This window comes from Theropithecus gelada, chromosome 2 (assembly GCF_003255815.1).
Source record: "Theropithecus gelada isolate Dixy chromosome 2, Tgel_1.0, whole genome shotgun sequence".
Lineage (NCBI taxonomy): Eukaryota > Metazoa > Chordata > Mammalia > Primates > Cercopithecidae > Theropithecus > Theropithecus gelada.
In genome coordinates, this window is record NC_037669.1 from 66,295,815 (window position 1) to 66,318,131 (window position 22,317).

General features: G+C 39.7%; 1 long non-coding RNA gene across 1 annotated transcript in view; it reads right to left on the reverse strand.

Annotated features, from left to right (window-relative positions):
- LOC112619702 overlaps positions 1-21,587 on the reverse strand; it is a 70,789-nt gene extending 49,202 nt beyond the window's left edge. The window contains exons 1-2 of the long non-coding RNA XR_003118281.1: positions 21,475-21,587; positions 20,724-20,772 (exon numbers count right to left, since the gene is read on the reverse strand). This is a non-coding gene — a long non-coding RNA (uncharacterized LOC112619702). The remainder of the gene's footprint in view (positions 1-20,723; positions 20,773-21,474) is intronic.
- Between the last annotated feature and the right edge of the window lie 730 nt (positions 21,588-22,317).

A 22,317-nucleotide genomic window follows, 5' to 3' on the forward strand; every position in this document is an offset into this window, starting at 1 on the left:
AAACCACAGTGAGTAACACTACTAGCTCACCAGAATGGCTAAAATTTAAAAACTAACACCACCAAATATTGGCCATGATGTGCAGCCACTTGAAATCTTATTATAGCTCATGGGAGTGTAAAATCATGCAAATACTTTGGAAAAAGAGTGAGGTGTTTCTTTTAAAAGTAAACACAAGACTGACCTGGAACCAAGTAATTCTACTCTTAAGGCATTTACCCAAGAGAAATGCAAGCCTATGTCTATACAAAATTTGTACATGAATGTTCATAAAGCTTTATCTTAATAGCCCCAAATTAGAAACAACACAAACGTTGTCAGTAGGTGAATACGTAAGTGAGATATAATCCCCTTTAAAAGAATTACATGGGCCGGGCGCAGGAGCTCATGCCTATAATCCCAGCACTTTGGGAGGCCGAGGCGGGCAGATCACGAGGTCAGGAGTTCAAGACCAGCCTGGCCCACATGGTGAAACCCCATCTCTACTAAAATACAAAAATTAGTCAGGTGTGGTGGTGTGTGCCTGTAATTCCAGCTACTCAGGAGGCTGAGGCAGGAGAACTGCTTGAATCCGGGAGACAGAGGTTGCAGTGAACTGAGATTGCACCATTGCACTCCAGCCTGGGCAACAGAATAAGACCCTGTCTCAAAATAATAATAATTATTACCATTATATGTTATATTTTTGAAACATCATTAGTCAAATGACATCATCAAGATTTTTTCCTTTGGAGGAGTAAGGAAGAATCATTATTCATGCATTGAACTCTTTTTGTTGTTGTAAATATCCTTTATTCCAGATATTGTACTTGGTAATAGTTTAGATATACAACGATGAACAGATTGGGTATGGCCACTGCCTTCACTTACAATCAAATGACAAAACTTCTGAGTTTACAAAGATGAAAGTGTTTATGGACTGTTTATATTTGTGTGTTTGACAAACAGCAAGGGGGATAGTGATTATTGATCTTGATGTAGCATCTGCAAATTAGTTTCTATTTAAGAATTTGCACTCCACTTAAGTTTGCGTAGGTGAATGTTTTATAGTTTGGGTAGAGAGGTGATGGCCACTGAGAAGCTTAGAGCTTTGATGCTAATCTCTGCAGCTTCCTTTAACAAAACTTAGGGTCATTTGATCTTTTTGCATTCTCATCCCTCCTTCTTTAAAAATAATCCCGATTTTAGGTGTGGGGTGTTATAGGACCTTTAGCCTGTATTTGTGACTTTAATAGCACTAGATTGCTTATAATCTGGGCAATTTCTCTGCTTATTTGACTGCTCACTTCAGCTCACTTCAATTCTTTCTCTTCCTTACACTGCACATGTGTTTTTTTTCCCCAGGCTTCCTTTGCTGCTTAACTGTACTTCATACATGCAGGTGTCATCTCTTTATGAAGGTTTTCAAATTAAGGAGGGTACCACTCCCCTCTGCCCACCTCTACATACTTCTGTGTGCCTAACTTCTTTATATCAATTGATGAAAGTCCCACAGCTGAAAATAGGCACTAAAGTACTTCACAATCTGAAGCTGGGTCCAACAACATGCTCTAAAGGCTTATAAGTAGTTGCCCAAAAAGTCCATATCACAATAAAAAAAAAAAAAAAAAAAAACTCCACCTAGTATTTCTAATTCACAAAAACTGACTACTTGAGAGGAGAAGGGAGTCAAAGTCAGATGCTAGATACTTCACTCAACCGTACAACCGCTTTCCATGTCCTCTCCCCAAGGACTTCATCACACTCCACCATCCAAGTGAAAGGAGATTTTGAGACATCCATGCACAGAGAGAAGGCATGTATGAAATGAGGGAGAGACTGGCAATTCTTGCCCTGGTTTGATGTCTGCTTAGGCAATGGACATGTTTCTTTCTACTCAAGGGAAAAGAAATCTAGAGAAAAGAAGGCACAATCACTTAATTCTCACAGTTTAAGCCACTTTGCTATTAAATCACCCAAGAGAGCTGCCTCCCAGCCAAGAGAGACACAGCTGGAGGTTGTGGGGTGGACCACCAAGAATAGAAGCTGAAGGGGTAGAGGAGGGGGCTGAACCCAAATCTGACTCTGGGCTCAGCTGCTGCTCCCAAGTACCAGTTCTGTACCTCACTAGCTATGTGAACTTGGGCAAAACACTTAATTTTTCTGAGTCTTAATTTTACCATCTGCAAAAAGGGATAGTCTAAATATTGACTTTATAGGATTTTAATGAAGCTTACACAAAATAGTAGAAAAAAATGATGCTTCACACAGCACTTAGCATGAAATGAAAGCATATTTAATTGTACTAAATATAATAATTGTGTTCTCTGCTTCTAAAACAGACTTTATCCCAGATCTTTATTGGAGTTGGATTCCTGAACCTTCTTTCCCTCTCTCCTCACCCCTGGCATGCCTCGTCCAACCAGTGCCCAGCTTAGTTTTCAGGGTCTTGGTCTTTCTTAGCCAACTGCTGTATATCCTACTGTAGTTTAAGTAGCTGTGTCTGCCTGTGTCCACATATCATTAAAGAACCAAGTTTGGTAGTGCAAACATTCTTATCCTACTTTCTAGAATACTCTGAATTGTGTGATAAGAACGTACTGTGAGGCCGGGCGCGGTGGCTCAAGCCTGTAATCCCAGCACTTTGGGAGGCCGAGACAGGCGGATCACAAGGTCAGGAGATCGAGACCATCCTGGCTAACATGGTGAAACCCTGTCTCTACTAAAAAAGTACAAAAAAACTAGCCGGGCGAGGTGGCGGGCGCCTGTAGTCCCAGCTACTCGGGAGGCTGAGGCAGGAGAATGGCGTGAACCCGGGAGGCGGAGCTTGCAGTGAGCTGAGATCCGGCCACTGCACTCCAGCCTGGGTGACAGAGCAAGACTCCGTCTCAAAAAAAAAAAAAAAAAAAGAACGTACTGTGGAAACTTGCAACAGCCAGACATTTAGCAAATCCCAGTGCCCATACTGTGTAAAGAAAACACATCCTGAGTGTAGCAGTGCTGCAAACCTCATAAGATAGAGCACAGTAAAAATACTAAGAGGCTGAATATACCAATGGAAAATGGCTAGGCCATGTATAATAATAGAACTTTGACCTGCAATCTGCAGCAGCAGTCCAGGAAGCCAGGCTGTTCTAAGTCAGACTTGTAGGAAGCCAAACTGCTATCTCATTACAATCGAGGAAGCCAAATAGCCCCTGTAGCATTTGGTCCCAAACAACCAGGGCTTGATTAGTACCTGACAGCTTCCCTAATTGTCATCCCTGCTTATAACGAACCAAAGAAATCCAAATGTGCACCCCTAACCAAACAGATAGGACGCACTGCATCTTAGCTCACCTACAGCTTCCCTGTGCCAACAGATTCCAATCAGTGCACACTTGAAGCCTGCCCTTGTTGCCTACTATAAAGTTTTCCCACTCTTCTGCCAACCTTTCAGCCTCTGCCAAATGCAAGTGACAGTGGCTGACTCCTACGCTACCGCAAGCTTTGAATAAATAGTCTGCTTGTTCTGATTTGGTCTCTGTTTATTTCCACAATATTTAAGTACAAAATCTTATTTCAATTTTATCTTAATGAAATTTGGCCACATATTAAGCTTTGGCTCTGTGGTATCATGCATAATGACTGGTCTTACTGTGGGGTACCACAGAGGCTTAAGCTTAACCTTTGGCATCTCAAAGTCACCCAAAAGTGAAACACAGCTGAATAAGAAATGTCAAGACCCCAGAGTACCTGCCGGGAAGGAATCAAATATTTAACAACCTCTAAAAGTGAATGAGGACTTTCTCTGCCCTATTCTTACTAGGTTAACTCTAGGAGAAGATGACCTGGCTGATCTGTAAGGTAATTAGCAAGTGTCACATTAAAATTAGTTACACAGTCTGATGAACCATTGAGTCCCACTAACATCATCATAAGTAGTCAACTCATTTTCTCTATTTTTATGTTACCCATAAACCCCAAATGTATTGGGAATTCTCAAACTTTCTGCAACAATTTTTATTGGCTATTTTTCCCTAATCCCTATAAAACATCATTTTTAAAATAATGTAAAGTTAGGCCAATCTATTGTTTAACAAATAGAGTATTTGGGCCTATTAAGAAATGTTCAACTTTATTCAAACGATTACCTCTATTTCTTTTCTTTTAAGGCCAAAAGAACTAAGTTGTTTCAGAGGGTTAATTGGTATGGGAGAGGCAGGGAGATGGGAGACCAATCCTACCGTGGAACTTGGAAGAGAATTACTCTTAAACTTTTTTTCAAAGTATATTTTGACAATAATATCCCCAGGCTATAGAGCTAAATTGCTTTGTTCATTTATGAGGATCTGTGTCTCCTCAGTGTCTTTAACTCCCACAGGGGAACAGTAAAGCCAGAAATAGTGGTCATTATTAATCCCCATTACAGTGGGGAGTTCAAAATAAGGCCTGCTTGTCTTAGACAACAGTTTCATATATTAAGTTATTTTATATATGTATATAAAGAGAGAACGAGATTTAAATTTGTTCCATCTGCAGCCTCTTGTGCCTACACAGGGAGTGTCAGTGAGTGTAGGTGGCAGCTAACAGCACCTCCCTCTTACTCTTTAGGCCTCAAACTCTGCATGACCATCATTTCCTCCCAGAAGCCAATCCGCCTCCCCCCATCCTCCATCTCCTAACCCCACAATATTCTACCTCTCTTTCCCCTTTTCCCCCACACTTTACATTGTTTCACTTTGGCATTTGTTTAGTATGACTGTCTCTGTAACATTTGTTTCCCTAATGAAACTGTAAGCTCCATCATGGTAAAGAACTAGCACAGTTTTGCTCACTTTTCCACAGTGCCAGGTTCTTAGAAGGGACTCAAATATTTTTTGAGTGAATAAATATATTAGTGCCTGTGGGGTGTGGCTGGAGTGGTAGAAGACTGAGACAAAGAAAACTAAACTTTTCTACTTCAAAAAGCAAGAACTGGGGAGTTAATACAAGCCAAACAGCAAGGAGACCCTGATGCCCAGGTAATGGATTTAAAAAATGGTGGATGGGCAACATGGCAGTTGGCATGGGGGTGCAATGGAAGCCATGGTGTTAGCTGAAGCCACTTATATGAAATAAATAGCTAATGTTCAATTTGTAGGTTATTCGCTAGCTATGAATGATGGGAAGCCAATCGTATCACAGAAGGACCAATAACATTCACTATCAACACAGTCTTGAGTGAGTAGTACCCAGTGAGAAAAAAAGAGCACAGAGGCCCAAACAGAACTGAGAGGAAACCTTAGGAATGAACTTGGGACAAATGCTCTTTCCTCACATCTCCAAATATACCAGAGAGAGGTGACCAGGGTCGATGCTAAGGCAAGTTCTGGTACAGAGGTACCACTTGTTAAAGTACAAAATCATTTTCACACTGGCTAGTAGAATCACTGATGTTGACCTTTTTCTCAGGATTTCTTGGAGTGCTTGAGCCCCTTCCTGACACACAGGTGGACTCACAGCAATCACAGAGTTAACACCTAGCATAGAAGAGGGGCTCCAGGCCAGGTATCTATCTTTATTATTACTCCAAGGGGCACCCACCAAGGGAAGACAGAGGCTAATATCTAGGTTTTACTCCAAAGCTGCCTCAGACTTCAGACCATACAAAACAGAATACCAGTAAGTTTCTGTGGTATCTGTACAATGCTTTCACTTGTTCCACTTTTAGAAATATTACCAAATTGATCATCAATGTGATTGTGCAAGTTATCCTCCCACCTACAATGTATGAGTTTTTCTCCATATGCTCATTGTATGTCCATACAAAACAAACATGAATGTCCACCACAGCTTGAAACGTAAAGGCCCCAAACCAGAAACAACCCAAACATCCATGCACAGGTGAATGAATAAATGAGATACATGACCTATACAAGGATTATATGTTGGATTTTTAATATACTTTTATGATTATTCACATCCATCCTCGAGTATTTTAAGTTGATATCTAGAAGAAACTAAACTTTTTCTAAAGTGGTAGTACTACTTTATACTCTCACTAATTATGTATGAGAATTCAAGTAAGTCAAAATAATTACCAAATTTTGTAGTGTTAAACTTTAATTTTTATCATTCAGGTGGACATGTAGAGATATCTAATTGCAGTTTTAACTTGCATTTTTGATAATGAATAAGGGTACTGATAACTTTCCGTGTTCTTCCCTTTCCTTGTTTCTGTAAGTTGCATTATTTGTCTTCTCACCATTGAGTTGTAATTCTTTATATACACTGGACAAAAATCTTTTGTCAGATGTATTTTATATATGTAGTATGTGTGTATGCACACACACACACACACACACACACACGAAAAATAGAAAGCAAAATAAATTAGAAATTCTTAAGGGCATCCAGAGAAAAAAGGCTCTCTATTTGCAAAGGAGAAGCAATAAGTCTAATAGCTGAATTTTTAGCAGAAACTATAAAAATATATATGTTACACACACACACATATATAGTAACATATATATAATAGATATAGATAAATGAATGTGTGTACTCTGAGTTTGGGGCTTCTCTTTTCATTTTGTCAGGGTGTCCTTTAAAGAGCAGAATTTAAATGTTTGATTAAAGTTCCATTTACCATTTTGTTTTATAATTCTCAAATTTTGAGAATGATGTATTTTTTGCATGGGGACTTTAATCTCAGAAATGGTTGCAAAAAGTTTATATTGTCCTTATACTAAAGATATCAACTCACAGATTCTGTGAGCTCAGTGATATCCATGCAGGATAAATAAGGAAAACCATAGCTGGATACACTATTTTCAAACTCTTGAAAAGCAAAAGAAAATAGAAAATCTTCAAAGCATCCAGAGAAAAAAGACTCACCATTTTCAAAGGAGAAGCAATAAGTCTAAGAGCTGAATTTTTAACAGAAACTATGACATCTAGAAGAAAACAGAAGGGTAGCTTCTAAGTACTGAAGGGAAAAAATCATTCTAGAATTCTATCTCCAAGAAAAGTATCCTTCAGATATTAGTGTAAAATCAAGACAAAAGCACTGAGAATTCATTACCAGCAGGCTTCTATTTCCAGAAATTATAAATGGAAGTTCTTTGGCTAAAGAAGATAATTCCAGATGGAAGCATGAATTAGTAGTGAGGAAGGAGGAGCAACATACAGGTAAAAAATTAGAATGAAAGTCAAAGAATATTTACTGTTACAATATTAATCCTAGTAGTGTCTTGTGTAGATTACAAAGTCTGATAAAATAAGTGGCATTCATAACTCAGTGGGCAGAAGGAAGATAGAGTTAAGTTCTCTTAAATTTTTTGCTTTGTTTGAGAAGTGATAAATGTACTAATTTAAGATAAATTATCACAAATCAAGGATGCATGTTGAAATCTCAGGGTAACCACAGAAAGGATTACAAACAAATGTACAAGTCAAAGCCAATAGGAGAGAAAAAAATAAAAATATATCAGAATAGTCCCCTCAAAAAAGAAACCCAACAGAAATTGCAGAATCAAACTGTAAATAGACCACAGAGGTCACCACAGCTAATATAATATTGTATTTCTTTCTGCCAAAGTATGTAATCACAGTTCCTAATCCATTACCCACTTCATGGCCTGCATTCATCCCAGCCTGGTAGATGAGTGTTTTTACACTGAACATGAAAAAGAGGATTCTTCTTTTCCAGCCACTCAGCTATAAACTTCATGGTCAGAGGCATCAATACTAGGATAATCTTCTGGCCAAACTTTCCTCTCAGTATCCATTTTTAAGTGTTGATCATAGATAAAACAGGAAAGAGGAAAACAGAATCAAATAAACACACTGTATTAGTTAGGTCTCTTTAGTTTATGCTGCAATAACAACCCTGAAATCTTAGTGGTTCAAAAAAATAAAGGCTTATTTCCCACTCATGTAACATGACAATGGAAGTCAACATTAGCTCTCCTTCAAGTTGTCTTCATTTCTGATCCTAGCTGAAGGAGCAGCAAAAGGGAAAGAAAGAGAGATTACCAAACAAGACCATAACTTAAAGTTTCTGCTCCAAAATAGCACAGGTCACTTCTACTCACCTTTCATTGCAGAAGCAACTCCCATGGCCAAGACTGATATCCAAAATGTTGTTAAATATTGTTCTCCAGCAGGGTCAAGCCATATGGGGTGGTGTATTAGTTTGTTTTCACACTGCTATAAAGAACTACACGAGACTGGGTAATTTATAAAGGAAAGAGGTTTAAGTGATTCACATAGTTCTTCATGGCTAGAGAGGCCTCAGGAAACTTACAGTCATGGCAGAATGTGAGAGGGAGGCAAGGCACGTCTTACATGGTGGCAGGTGAGAGAGAGAGAGAGAGAGAGGTGAAAAGTGCCATACTTTTTAACTAGCAGATCTTATGAGAACTCACTATCATGAGAACAGCTTGGGGGAAACTGCCCTCATGATCCAATCACTTCCCACCAGGTCCCTCCCTCAACATGTGGGGATTACAATCTGAGATGAGATTTGGGTGGGGACACAGTGCCAAACCATATCATTCCATCATTGGCCCCTCCAAAATCTCATGTCCTTCTCACATTTCAAAACACAGTCATGCCTTCCCAATAGTTCCACAAAGTCTTAACTCATTCCATCATTAACCCAAAATCGAAGTCCAAAATCTCATCTGTGACAAGGCAAGTCCCTTCTTCCTATGACCCTGGAAAATAAAGAACAAGTTAGGTACTTCCAAGATACAATGGGGGTACAGGCATTGGGTAAATGTTCCCATTCCAAATGGAAGGAATTGGCTAAAACAAAGGGGCTACAGGCCCCATGCAAGTCCAAAACCCAGCAGGGCAGTCATTAAATCTTAAAGCTTGAAAATGATCTCCTTTGACACCATGTCTCACATCCAGGTCATGCTGATGCAAGAGGTGGGCTCCCAAGGCCTTGGGCAGTTCTGCCTCTGTGGCTCTGCATGGTACAACCCCCATGGCTGCTTTCATTGGTTGGCATTGATTGCCTGTGGCTTTTCCAAGCACACGACACAAGCTGCCAGTGAATCTACCATTCTGGGGTCTGGAGGATGGTGGCCCTTTTCTCATAGCTCCACTAGGCAGTGCCCTAATGGGGATTCTGTTTGGGGTCTCCAACCCCACATTTCCCTTCTGCATTGCCCTAGTAGAAGTTCTCCATGAGGGCTCTGCCCCTGCAGCAGACTTCTGCCCGGACATCCAGGAATTTCCATACATTCTCTGAAATCTAGGCGGAGGCTCCGAAAGCTCAACTCTTGCCTTTTGCATACCCATAGGCCCAACACCACGTGAAAGCCTTGAAGGCTTGGGGCTTACACCTTCCAAAGCAATGGTTCAACCTGTACCTTGGCCCCTTTTAGCCATGGCTGGAACTAGAGCAGCTGGGGCACAGGGGGCCATATCCTGAGGCTGCACAGAGCAGCAGGGCCCACAAAACCCTTTTCCCTCCTAGGCCTCCAAGTCTGTGATAGGGAGAGCTGCCTTGAAAATCTCTGACATGTCCTGGAGACATTTTCCCTATTGTCTTGACCATTAACATTTGTCTTCTCTTTACTTATGCAAATTTCTGCAGCTGGCTTGAATTTCCCTTCAGAAAATGAGAGAAATGGGTTCTTCTTTTCTACCACGTGGTCAGGCTGCAAATTTTCCAGATGTTTATGTTCCGTTTCCCTTTTAAACAGAAGTTCCAATTTCAGACCATCTCTTTGTGAACACATATGACTATACACTTTTGGAAACAGGTCACATCTCAGATGCTTTGCTGCTTAGAAATTTCTTCCACCAGATACCCTAAATCATCTCTCTCAAGTTCAAAGTTCCACAGATCTCTAGGGATCTGTGGGGAAGAAGCAAAATGCCATCAGTCTCTTTGCTAAAGTATAGCAAGAGTGACCTTTACTCCAGCTCCCAGTAAGCTCCTCATTTCCATCCGAGACCACCTCCCCCTGGATTTCATTGTCCATGTCACGATCAGGATTTTGGTCAAAAGCATTCAACAGGTCTCTAGGAAATTCCAAACTTTTCCACATTCCCCTTTCTTCTTCTGAGCCCTCCAAAGCATTCTAACCTCCTCCTGTTATCCAAAGTTGCTTTCATATGTTCAACTATCTTATAGAAGTGCCCCACTTCTCTTGGTACCATTGTTGGTGGCCTCAGAGGAATGGGTCTGGAAGAGAGGAACAGTGACTATTTTGAACAAATACTATGATCTACCACGTATGCAATATTTCCTAGCCATTATATTTTTGTTATGTCATCATTCAACTATTATTTAGAAATTATTTCAGTTCATGTGAGATTGTGATTAAAATGCTTCTTCTCTAAGGCTGAGGCTAACATGACATTATTTCCCATTGCCTTCTTTCCTTATGGATTCTTCTGCTCATTTCTAAACTTGATGTTTCTATATAACATGCATGTATGTGTGTGTTTTTCATGTATATATATTTTCCTAAGAGATATATTTGAACTAAATGTGTTTATCAAGCAATAGTATTTTAAAGTATCCGTTTTTGGCCAGGCATGGTGGCTCACACCTATAAACCCAACACTTTGAGAGGCAGAGGTGGCAGGATCACTTGAACTCAGCAGTTTGAGACCAGTCTGGGCAACGTAGTGAAACCTTGTCTCTAAAAAAATAATAACTTAAATAAAATATTCTTTCTTTCTTTCTTTTTCTTTTTGAGACAGAGTCTCACTCTGTTGCCCAGGCTGGAGTGCAGTGGTGTGATCTCAGCTCACTGCAAGCTCTGTCACCCGGGTTCACACCACTCTCCTGCCTCAGCCTCTCGAGTAGCTGGGAACACAGGTGCCTGCACCACGCCGGGCTAATTTTTTGTATTTTTAGTAGAGATGGGGTTTCACCGTGTTAACCAGAATGGTCTCAATCTCCTGATCTCGTGATCCACCCTCCTCGGCCTACCAAAGTGCTGGGATTACAGGCGTGAGCCACCACACCCAGCCAAAATATCCATTTTATGTATCAATTCTACCCATGTAAACATGAAGCAGACATATTTTCTCATTTTAACAAGAGCTATTTATCATGACTGTTATTTATCATGACTGTGTGAAAGAAGACGAGTTCTCATCTGAAATCATATAACTTATTTTCCACATAGTTGATGAGTAGCATAGACATAAAACATGGACTGTATCATAAAGAAAAAATTTTATAGCTGACATTTATTGAAAGTGTTGGACACAGATGCATCCCTTTTAGTAATCAACAATCATGAGCTTAAAACAGACTTCCAGAGTCAAGACATCAAACACCTCTGTAATTCTCTGCCCCATGTTTCCCATAAAACTGCTACCCATGGCATCAGGAGCTAGCCAAACCAGATGAGGAAGAAGGGAGAAGCTGTATAAAATCAATAATAATGGTATCTTACACATACACCATGCTTTGTAGTTCATAAAGCAGTTACATGTCTATTTATTACCTCATTTCAACTTGAACACAACTTCATTGTGAGCAAGACTCGTGGTGTTATCTTCATATTATTCAAGAATGAAACAAAACTGAAATATTAAGTGACTTGTCCAAGGCCATCCAGTTTTTTAGATATGATATTACCATCCAATAAAACTCATATGGCAGAAATGCCCTGTGCCCTGTCATTCCTTGGAGACGGCTCTAAAAGGTCAAATGCCAGGCCTTGATAGGATGCCAATTCACCAATGGACATTACCAGCTAATACTCCCCTTATCAAAAAATCTACATTATAGACAATTAAGTACTTCTATTTTCTTGACTGAGTTTTCCTTTCCCCTTAGTTCTTTTAGGATGACTGAGCATCAGGATTTGCAAACCAGAATTTTGTAGGACTAATACATATTTCACGAGAGAAGTCAAGACTAATGTTTTAGAAAGATGTTTTTTTACTTATCAGGCAGGTCAATATCAAAGAAAAGTCTCTTAGTGAACAATGACCTGGTGGTTTTTCAAAAACGGAACAAGAAACTTTCGTGTCACCATGAATTTAATACTGTCTCTTGTGTTTTCCTTTGCAATTTCTTTGATTGGATTATGTTCAAGGATACACGGGGCTCTTGTCTTTTGAGTGCAGTTAAGAGTTCATTTTCCAGCTTTGACATTCAGTTCAGGAGTTTCAACAGCAATTAATCAGAACTATCCATATCGGAAACGTTGTTAATCTTTACCAGACAGAAGTGGTTATGTTTGCAACTAAACTTCAATAGACTCTTTGGATGTAGGATTTATTGTTTTGCAAATGTTTTGAAAGGGAAGACATGGCTTTGAAGCAGAGTGGGAGAAACAGTTTTAAAGAGTTAGAACCAAAATCCAAGAGTCACTCAACCAGACCTGGAAGAAAACATTTGTTTCTGCTGCAGGTTATAAGAACAGTCACTTCAAGGTTGAACACCATCCAAGCATGCATTAGGGCATATGGTTATTCATCCTCCAAATTTCAGTTCTCAACCCTTCTCTGCCCTCTCCCCTGCATGAGCTCATTTCTTTCTGATTCCAATTATCACCTCAATGCCTCAGTGTAGATGACTCACAGATTCATTGGTTACCCAGCAGGTATTGAATTCCCACTTCAATAATATATGGTACCACAACAGTTTCCATTTGTTGAGTTCTCACTATTGTCAGATGCTGGGCTAACCCTCTCTGTGCACTGAGAAGGGTAAAGTATGGTGGTTGGGGTGGTGCATGGTCTGGAGGCCAACTGCCTGGGTTCTAATCGTGACACTGCCACTTGCAAATTTTCTTACTTTGGGCAAGTTATTCAGTTCTCTGGCTCTGCTTTCTCCTCTCTAAAATGAATATGAAGAGTATCTACCCATACAGTCTTGTTTGTTTTGTGCTTAGAATTAAATAAAAGATTCCACGTAAGATACCTTACTCATAGTAAATTTTCAAACATTGGTTATAATAATTGTTACTAATTATCACTCTTATTTTTTATACAATGACACAATATTCCTAGGATGTAGGCACTATTTTATCCAATTTAAAAACATGCCTGTCTTCTTAATCAGCATGATAAGGGCCTCTCTAAATTATGGCCCATGGGAATAACCCGTTGTTAGAAAAGATATCAGTCCTAGACAGCAATGCAAATCAGAGGACTGAGATAACCATAACAATCTCACAAAGTGCTATGAGAGCTCAAGATCCTAAATGTCTATCTGTAGCCTTGTTCCCCTAAACTGTTCAGAGTCACAGAATGTCAGAGCTGAAAGCACAGTAAACACAAAAACATAGAACTATAATCACAATAAAATGCTCCATTTACAACAAATGGTATTCATCTCAGAGGGTCGAGGGATGTGATGACAGTCGCACTGTTAGCCACACAGGCAGAGCTGTAAACTCTGGCCTCTACTTACTATGTGGATGTCCCACTATCAACACTTTCCAACATTTCAAAATGTAAACATATCAATAAACATGTTCGTTACCTATTTGCTACTGTTTGGAAAGTCCCATGTTTAGCAAAATGCTCTCTTTCTTACATACACCACATTGCAATTCACCAAAACTATCCACATTGGAAATATTTTTACTGTTTACCAGACAGAAGCAGCTATGCATGAAACTAAATTTTAATGGGGTTCATCATTTTGCAGATGCTTTGAAAGGTGAGGTGATATGGTTTGGCTGTGTCTCCAATCAAATCTCATCTTGAATTCCCACGTGTCATGGGAGGAACCTGGTGGGAAGTAGTTAAATTATGGAGACAGGTCTTTCCTGTGCTGATCTCATGATAGTGAATGAGTCTCACAAGATCTAATGGTTTTAAAAATGGGAGTTTCCCTGCACAAGCTCTCTTCTCTTGTCTACCGCCACGTGAGACATGCCTTTCACCTTCGCCATGATTGTGAGGCCTCCCCAGCCACGTGGAACTGTAAACCCAATAAACTTCTTTCTTTTGTAAATTGCCCAATCTTGGGTATGTCTTTATCAGCGGCATGAAAAATGTACTAATACAGGAGGCATGGCTTTGAAGCAAGGTGAGAGAAGTGCTTCTATTTGAAGTGCTCAGTTAAAACAAAACACCAAATTGTTTGTTGAACGAGTCCTGAAAGGAATCTTTTGTTACTGCTGCAAGATATGAGGAGCTCATCCCCTCATATCCTGTCCAGCAGGAAATTCTGTTGGTGGTAACATATCCAGAATCTGACTGCTTCTCATCTCTTCCAGTGCCACCACCCTGTTCCAAGCCATGAGCATCTCTTGCTTAGTGTACTGTGGGGCCTCCTACTTATACGATCTGCCTTTACTTTTACACCTTAAAGTATATACTTCACAAAGAATAGACTCCACAAACTGATACTTTTAAAACGAAGTCAGATTATGTACTTCCCGTATAGAAATCCCCAATGCCTTCCCATTAGACTCAGAAAAACTCAACTCCCTTCTGATGATCTAGGGTTCTACACTTTCTGCTCCCTATTCCTACCTTCCCTGACCTCATCTCCTACAGCCTGCCCCTCATTAATTCACTCCAGCTGCATGAATCCCCCCACCACACACCCACCACACACAAGGAATACCCCTGCATTCCTTGCTGTAATTGTTTCTCTGTTTCTCCGCCTGGAGCAATCTTCACTGAGATACCTGTGTGGCTCACTCTCTCACTTTCTTCAGGTCCTTGCTCAAGTCCTTCCTCTAAGAGACTTCGCTGGATCAGCATGTTCAATTATTGTATGTTGCCTGGAATGTGCACATGTACACACCTGATTCCCATTAATTGCAGTTATGAATTTATATAGCATCTAAAGTAAACCAGGATATGTTTTAGAGTTAAAGGGGATGCTGTTAATAGTTATGCTGGCACAACAGGAATAAACTAAGGCTGCCTTGGGCAAATTTGGACATATATCCACCCACATATAACATGCTCTGGTTTTTTTCCCTTGGCATTTATTGCTTTTTGACAAACTGTAATATTCACATATTTCTGATGTGTTTTAGTTATTGTCTGTCTCTCCCTCTTACAGCATAAGCTCCATGAGAGCAAACACATCAATCTCTTGATGTATTCTAAGTGTCCACAATAGTGCCCAACAGCCTGGCACAGAGTAGATTCTCAATAATATTTTTCAAAATAAGTGAATGAGTGATAGAAAGAAGTCAAAGATCATCTCAAAAGTTCTTTCAAGCTTTTAGCATCAGATGCATTTTTCAGTTCAATTCTATCAAAAATGATGAAAATGAACAAGATCAATATGCAAAACCAAAATTGGCATCAGAACCATGAAATTCTAGATTCTTAATACTGGATCTCGAAGAGAGATGAATGGATGATCTGTCTCTATTTTCATTCCCTGAAGAAAGCAAATGTTTAAATCAATATTCTCCAGTTATTTTCCTGCTGTCCATCTGTATTAGTCCATTCTCACACTACTAATAAAGACATACCTGAGACTGGGTAATTTATAAAGAAAAGAGATTTAATGGACTCACAGTTCCACATGGCTGGGGAGGCCTCACTATCATGGTGGAAGGCAAAGGAGGAGCAAGTCACATCTTACATGGCGACAAGCAAGAGAGCTTGTGCAGGGGAACTATCCTTTATAAAACCATCAGATCTCAAGCGACTTATTCACAATCATAAGAACAGCACAGAAAGACCCGCCTCTGTTATTCAATTATCTGACACTGGATCCCTCCCATGACATGTGGGAATTATTGGAGCTACAATTCAAGATGAGATTTGGGTGGGGTCAGAGCCAAACCATATCACCATCCTTGAATGTCTCTGACTTGCTCCTTTTCATCTTTAAAAATCTCATGTGGAAATTCTTTCCTAAAGTTTCCCATTTTCCCTACTCCCTCAACCTAAGAAAAGTCACACTCACAAGACAATGTTACTATTCTCTTATGATGTTATTTCTGTACCTAATACATGTTCTACAAATGCATATGTCTCCTTACATACATTCTGTCCTGTCACTTTCCAGAGTTTACTACTTATAATATCTTCCATGTCTTCCCTGTGCCTTCAGTGGACTATAAGTTTCTTAGAAATAGGTGCTGTAACATTCATTTTTGACTTCACAACAACTAGCACAAGTACATGGTACACAGTGAGCATCATATGTGTATTCATCAATCTGAATTGGACTTCATTTGATGACTATTAGATTGGATTCAATGACAACTACACTAACCAAACTACCCACCCAAACCTGACTGTGTGACTTCTACATTCCAGTTTAACTCTTAAGACTTTACATCATTGTAATATCAAAGGCCCTTTTTAGCACAATATTTTCAAATACTTATAATTTCTTTCCCTATAACTGACCCCACCCTCAGCTATACATGATCTTTAAACACTTGTTGCCATATTAGAGAGGGTTACTGTTTTCCTTGTAATACTACAAATAAGGAGTCTAAATTGTGTCCTTCTATTTATTAATGAATAAAACAATTATTAAAAATGAATTTGAAGCTATCAAATCTAATCTATCTTTACATGAAAACTCCTGCAGTTGTATTGTCAGTCATAATTTCCCACATACATAATGGAATACATACACACCCATGTATCTAATCCTAAAATATATGGAATAGATATTACCAAAACACATATTCTAATTCCTTAAGATTATTTTTTGATTCTCTAATATTTTGATGCCTGTTGGCCAAGTCCTTATTGACTGTGTTACTGAATAATTTGTCCATTTCTGCTCATTTTTTCTGCTTCTGAGTAATTCACCACATTTCATCCTGAAATGCTTTTACCACATGTTTAGTACCGCTCATCTCTGTTTCACCTTAATTATACTCAATGTCTACTGTATTCTTAGCTGGAAACCATCTCCTTTTCATCCCTCAAAGCCTACTTTAGATCTGAATATCCCAACAATGAAATGCCCAGAAATACCTGAAATACAGCATATCATCTAGGCAAGACTATTCAGACTTGCCATTAGCTGTCAAGTTTCATGTATTTTGCCTTCTACAAATCCATCCCTGCAGCCTTCTGTCATGAAAGTATCCAATGTGAATAGGTGTTAATCTCCATCATTTTAAAATCTCCCCCCATTTGCTCCGTCAGAGAATATAAAATGTAGCATATTTTTCCCCCAGACTTTCCCAGCATGTTTCCTTTGTTCAATCTAGAATCAGGCAATTTAAATGACAGGTCCACTTGATTTAAAGTCTGCTGACTCCCCTCCCCACCAGTTATTCCAGATTCTATCTCCCTTAAATCACCATTCCAATGAGGAGTGGGGAGAAATAGACAAACATTACTGAAAATCACAAAGGCAAGTTTCTCACCAGGTTGTGTATATCAACAGATGATCTTGACAAAGTTCAAAAGCCACCAGGGGTTTATTGGAAATAGTTGCAAGGTTCAAGCCCTCACAATTACCAGAAATTCAAGCTGTCTTATGTATGTGTGGAAAAGATGTGTAACCTACTGGCTCTCCAAAGCACCTTCAGGAAAACATCCTATTCACTCAGATGATATCTGTATTTCAGCAAATGTCAGCAAGTCCACATACTTTGGCAGAACAAATGTTATTTTTCCTTTCATTACTGTCCTAAGAGGAATTGTGCAATCCTATAGATTATCACATGGAGCTCTCATTGGCGTGGGGCCAAGGCTGAATACTCTTCTCCAGAGGAGGCAAATTGTGAATTAAGTTCACCGCTGGCAAATTGCTTTTTGTGTTCGATTTAATTTCGTTTTCATGATTTTTCCTGAGGGCTCATCTGGCCTTGCTCAACTAACTGGTTTAACAGATCAGTTTAAGTTCAGAAAAACCTCAGTATTTCCAAGATTTCAGAATGCCTTTTTATTGAATTCCTGATTAGGACAAGTGAGAATAACAAACGTTTTACAGGTGTTCAATTCTTCAACATAGATATTGTTTAGAAGAAGGGGGAAAATCACAATAAATTACATTGGGCATAACTGTACTCAAATTTGGGAGCTGGGGGGATGGGGAGGAAGGGGAAGGAAGAGAATGAGTAAGCAGCTTTTCACTTAAAGTGAGTTATATTCTCTGAACAGTGACTTATTTAAAAGTACATTGAACAGTCCATGAGTAGCAATAATAAGACAACAAAGAAAATCAAGGATACATGTTCAAAAGAAGAGACATGGAGCCATGACTCAAAATGCACAGAAACTTGTTTTCCATTTACACTAACCAGCTAGAACAGTTAGCTGTGAATAAACTCAAGATACCAGACTGGTTCCATTAATGAAACATTATTATTAGGATAATATAGTTCATAAATTTTAATGATAAACTTGGGGGATGTGTTAGTTGCCATTAGATTCAGGTGCCTAGAACACATACATGGAAACAAAAATTTAGTTGAAATGAGGCAGAAATGTATATCTTCTTTACATCAAAGAATTCTGGACATACATAGTCCAATATGGAGGGAATAATTCCCTACTCACCAAGGACACAAACTCTCCCTATCTTTATACTCTACAATACTATTATGTGTCTTCAATTCTTAACGTTGCTTCATGTTCCAAAATGGCTGCTGAAGCTGCAGCCTTTATGTCTGCTTTCCAGGAAGGAAAAAGAGGGAAAAACAAAAGGCAAACACCTCTTAGCTGAGTCAGCATTACTTGTAGAACCTTCCTAGAAGAAACACCCTACTGGCTATCTACATGGAGCGTGGAAAACGCAGTCTTTTAGCTAGACATCCTAACCAAAATATTGGTGGGAATTACATCCTAACCAAAATGTTGGTTCAGGAATATGGCTATTGATTAGGCAGCTTCAGTCTCTGTGACATGAGTAAAGTAATATTTTTTGAAACCAGAGAGGAGACACTTTGAAGTCTGTTGGCCTCTTTCAATCATTGTGTTTATCTTAGATAAATTAGTTTCTTAATGCAAATACTTATTTGGTTCTTTTTATTTAATGACAAAATCATCCTGTGAACAAGTAAAATGTCAGGCAAGATGACATATTGCTGGCTTCTCACAAAACGGTAGTGTTGCCCTCAACATGGCACCGGGAAGGCTCATCAGACCAAAACTACCCGCAATATATTGCCTAATGCATCTATCATAGAAGTTGTTGCTTCTGCATCAAGATGATGTACTTTTAAAAAATCTCACTTAAAGTGAGTATGTGTTAACCGTTATGCCATTCAATTCCATTAATCCATTTCTCTGTATTAGTGTATCAAATTAAATATCATCATGGAAAATACAGAGCAAGGCTCTGAGGGAGTAGAAACAATTAGGTACATTTCCAAGAGGTAGGCAGGAGAGACGTTGAAGGCAGGGTGCGAAAACGAGGGTGAATTTGGGAGAATCCACTAGCAAGGCACAGTATGTAATAAGAATTTCATTTCTGAATAAATGAATGAATGAAATAAAACTACACGCACAGAATAACTTCTCAATAAACCTTTCTGGTTGACTATCAGATAAATGCATGAAGAGATAGAGGAATGTATGAAGAAATCCTCAAAGGTGAATTTTATCAATGATGATTCTTTCATTTCTTCATGCCACTATCCTTGCTGGTACGTGTGCTCCCTACAGCCATCATTGGGAGTTGTTGATTATGTTAAATATTAGACTAACAAATATGAAAAGGACACTCAGAACCATTGATCATATCCCAAGCTAAGCGCTGGAAGCACCAATGAGGCTGGCCAGAGAAGTAACCATTGGGTTATTACTATCAGCTTTAACATGTAATTCTTTCATCCAGCACTGAAACAGAGAGACACTCAAAGTATAAACACTCAGCATAAGACTAACAGACAAAGACTTTCTTCTCTTGACTATGATCAAATGGGTGTATTCAACTTAACTATGCACTATATCATAACTTTGAGTAGGACTTCCTTTTCTGGTCTGGAGGCTGCATGGTATAATAGTTAAACACATCAGTTATGGTTTCAGGAAAATTTGGATTCAAATCCTGCATCTCCACTTACTAGTTGCACAGCCTTGAGCAAGTTACTTAACTGTTTCACATCTAAGTTCCCCCATCTTTAAAATTGGAGGAATGTTATTGCCTACCTTGTGAGTAATTGTGAGGATTAGGTGAGGACTCAATGATATCAGCCACAGTTATTAGTCATTATGTGCTGGGATCATGAGAGGCTGTATAAGCCAGAGTTCTTCTGAGAAACAGAACCATTAGGAGATATATATGAGAGAGAGACTTAGTTCAAGGAATTAGCTTATGCAACTGTGGGGGCTAATCAGTCCACATCCGTAGGGCAAGCTGGTAGGCTGGAAATTCAGTTGTGTTGGTGTTGCAGTTCTGAGTCTGTAGGCTGGCAACTCGGGCAGGGTTTGTGTGTCGCAGTCTTGAGTCAGAATTGCTGCCTTCTTGGGAAATCACAGTCTTTGCTCTGAAAGCTTTCAACTGATTGAATGAGGCCCACCCACATTATGGACACAAATATGCTCTACTTAAAGTCAACTGATTTAAATGTTAATCACATCTAAAATATTTTCATAGCAACATATAGATTGGCGTTTGATGAAAGAACTAGGTGCCATAGCCTGACCAAGTTGACACATAAAATTATCATAGGGACACAATAAATATGCCCATCAACACCTGCATTCTTCCCAGAGAAACAAGACATAAGAGTTGCGGATTGGAAAGTGCAACTCTAACCTGTATGACAGATAAAGACTAGGATGGAAGCTGTGGTTTGTATTTGCAGATTTCAATGGTTTCAGGTACTCTCACCCTCAACCCTCTGGCAGGTAAGTTAACACAACCAACCCAAGCAGTGGTGCCATGTAATACTTACAGCATGGAGAAGCTGGGAAGAACTCACATTTCTGCCAATGAGTTCATATCTGAGAGGACAAAAAGGAAGAGCTAGTTTTTCTTCTGAAATTTTCCAACCAGATAGGTCCCTCCTTGCTAGGGTAGGGACAGTGGTGCCACAGGTGAATCCCCCACTGTTTCTGTCAATTGCACCCTTTCACAGAAAGGAACTATCATGAGCCAAGAAGAAACATTTTCCTCAATTCCTCCTCTCCTCACTACCGCCATTGTTTTTATCACCAGCAGACTGTACTGTTTATATTTCTTGTTGGGACCCTCATAGACTTAGCCTCTGAAATAGAAATGCTAGAGGGTTCCGAGGCTTCCAAAACCTAAGGAAATTTTCCAAGACATATCGAGAGAAGTACAATCCTATATTCAACCAACAGCATATTTCCTCTATCCGAGAAATCACGCTCCTTCCCCATCCCCCAAAAACTTCAGTTGAGAACCAGCTGGAGTTAACAGCACCAGGCTTAGTGTGGATCTCTTGACACCTCTTGAAACAAGTTCACTATCACATGGGAAAACTGCTCTGTCCTTCCACACCAGTCCTGGGAGCCTCTGCCAGCTTGATGCTGAAGAAGCCTGACATCCCCCAGGTAGAGGACAGCCAAGATCTCTTGGGCTTTCTTGGGGCCCACTTAACTGTCCTTTTAAAGAGCATACCTTTCCCTCATCTGTAAAGAAGTCTGAGGGCAGAAACCAGATGTGCTGACCTCACCTCTCACCTCTCTCCCCCTGGCCTGGAATCCAGGGTTACTCACTTCCTATTCACTAGAAGCAGCTTGCCTGGGCAGGACTGGTATCATACTTCGTTTCAGTCAGCGCAAGAGAGGGGAAAGTTGCCCGCAAACGGCAGATGAAAAGTTAAAGTGATCTTTGACCAGCAGATTCGTTCAATATGCAAATCCACTCAGCAGCGTAGGAACAGTATGGCACAGCCCCCATGTGGGAGATTAGAATGCAGCCTTTCACCACAGCTCTTTATTCCAAAGCCAGCAGAAACTGGCTAGTCTTGGCATTTATCTTTTTGCCCTAAAGCGCATTGGGGAAATTCCTGAATGAGTCCCTAAAATTCCCGATTGGGGAAACCTGAAGGAGTCTAAGGAGCCACTATTTGCATCCAGCCCAACCTGATTTGAAGAGCTGGATGGAACCAGGAACCAGGAAGAGAATGTAGGCTTTTGAGCCAGTACCCCCAGCTTACCAGCCCTGAAATCTTCAGCTAATTATTTTATCTCTCTGAGAAACATTAACCTCTCTAGGCCACATCTTGAGGGGACTCTAAAGCTAACATTTTGGAGCTAATATTTCCCCTGACAGAAGAAATTATATATGTATTAGTCCATTTTCACATTGCTGATAAAGATAGACCTGAGTCTGGGAAGAAAAAGAGGTTTAATTGGACTTACAGTTCCACATGGTTGGAGAGGCCTCAGAATCATGGCAGGAAGTGAAAGGCACTTCTTACATGGCGGCACCAAGAGAGAATGAGGAAGAAGCAAAAGTGGAAACTCCTGATAAACCCATCAGGTATCATGAGACTTATTCACTAACATGTGAGAATAGCA